Raw genomic sequence first — 2,140 nt, 5'->3', positions numbered from 1 at the left:
AGAGCGCTCCGCCGTCCTCGCGGGTTTTTTTAACCGTACGCTGTCCTTTCCCGTTAAATCCCACTGAATTGCAGATAAGATAACGGAAGTAACTAGTAAGTACGCGATTAAGTTAATATCGACGTTTTCCTGGTAAATTCGTCTTGTGCAGGTGTTTAGAGCGGTGGTCCTCAACCAGCGGTTGGTGGCGTTCAGAAGAAATTAAGAAAAGGCAGGTGTTCTCCGGCGTGTAACTCCTTCAGAGTTGGGTAGGTTGGCAAAGCCTGAGTGAGGAACGTCGGTGGAAGCCGAGCGTGCGCGTGGTTGCAGTTAACTCTCTCTCAGGTGCTCCTACGTGGAGCTCTTGGAGAGGAGATGCCCAGCCAGAGTCCAGCGGGGTCTACCTGCTCCGGTTCAGCGCCCCGTAAACCTGGCCAAGCCACTTCCAGTCCGGCAGATCGATAAGCCTTCCACACAGCAGCGTCCAGATTAAGAAAACTCTGATTTAGCTCCTTGCTTCTGGATCTTAACAGCATTAGAGATCACACCACACGGAAACCTAAGTAACTTTGCGTAGTTGCTCTCATCTAGTAGCTCAGTAGCTCCAAACCAGCACTCCTGTTTCTGTGTTCTTTGGTTCCCTGGAGGGAATAACCCTTGCAGCGCATGCCGCACAGGGTGCTCCCTTTGGAGCCCGTAGGACAGCCTACGAGCCACAGTAAAGGCAGCGTGCAGGACCCGAGCTCGTTTTAGTGGCTTCGCTGAAGTGACTGCACTGCACAGCCTGTAGTATCTTCATAGGTACTACGTAGCTTGAACCGTATGTTGCAGTGAAATATATCCGTATCGTATCCGTGTGTTGCAGGAAGATATCCAGTAATAAATAAATAATTTGATGCTGTATAGATACTTGGGAAGATAAAGGCATTTGGGAAGTGTGCCCTCTACTGTATTTTTTAATACACTTCAGAAAGTACGTCTTTCTAATATCCTACATCTTCTGGGTGCCTCCACAGTATTATCAACATTGTGTTAATTAAATAACTGTTTTAACCTCACAATCAGATAAATTCAGATTAGGCTGAATGCTGTTCAAGTTATGAAAACACTTTAATTAGAGTCCTGCAGTCTGTTTGTACTGGAAAATGAGTCTGTTGTTTTCAGTTCTATTAGCTGGTTTACTTAAAAGTATATCACCTTCTCTACAAAAGGCATTTTTAACCCAGTAATCCTCCTTAATCCCTGCAAGCAGGCCTCTCAGGTGGTGGCTGGGCTTTAGGAGCTTGTTAGTAACTCTCCTTGATTGCTGTTTTTAAAATGAAAGGTGCTTCTCGCCCTGTTATGATCTTGCTTGCTGCACCTTGATTAAGGGGGAGAAAATATGGCCAGAGTCTGCAAGTGGATACAGATGGATGGAGAGCTTGCTGAACTTGTGCAGAACTTGCTGTGTTTTATACTACAAGAGGGGAAAGAAAAATGATTGAGGGCTAATCTTAGGGGAATACATCTCTTCGCTGCAGAAATTCCACTTTGCTCGCTGCATTACATTTGCAGTTTATTGTCTAAACTGTCCCAAAATGAGCAAAGTGGAAAAATCCTTGACATTAAATTATGGGACAGAATGGAAACTAGATATATTGGCTCCTCTGCTGTTGTAGCCAAAACAGAGTAGTAATTCCAAGAGTTGCTGGTTTACCTACTGTTTCCATTTTGGTACGTGTACTGTTGAGGGTTGATTCTGCTTTGCATGGTTGTGGTTTCTGACTGCTGTATTTTGTTTTGATTCTTAACTCTGATACTTGAGCTTGAGCACCAGGCTGAAACTTCTTTTCCAAAGTTAACCTGTGTGAGAGGTTTTTTGGTTTACCTTCAGAGAAAATTGTCTTTATCTGAGCCTCCACTGTTAGCATTGCAGAGGGGCTGTCAGCAGAGAACAGATGGCATCTTCAGTCTACGCAGTGCTGTGTGTTACTAGGTTAGTGTTGAACAGTTGCACAGATGCTTCTTTAGGTTTGTACCGCAGTATACTCGGACATATTGGATCTCACACAATGCATCTTCCTACTGCAAGTGCTTAATATGAACCCCTTTACCCTAGTATCTGAGATTGCGCAGCTGGCCCGTGCTCCTGGGCCCCAACGCTTAGAAACTGTTTCTGTGT

This window comes from Aptenodytes forsteri, unplaced genomic scaffold, assembly GCF_000699145.1.
Source record: "Aptenodytes forsteri isolate BGI_AS27 unplaced genomic scaffold, ASM69914v1 Scaffold125, whole genome shotgun sequence".
In the NCBI taxonomy this organism is placed as follows: domain Eukaryota; kingdom Metazoa; phylum Chordata; class Aves; order Sphenisciformes; family Spheniscidae; genus Aptenodytes; species Aptenodytes forsteri.
Note: the sequence above shows the minus strand (reverse complement) of the source record.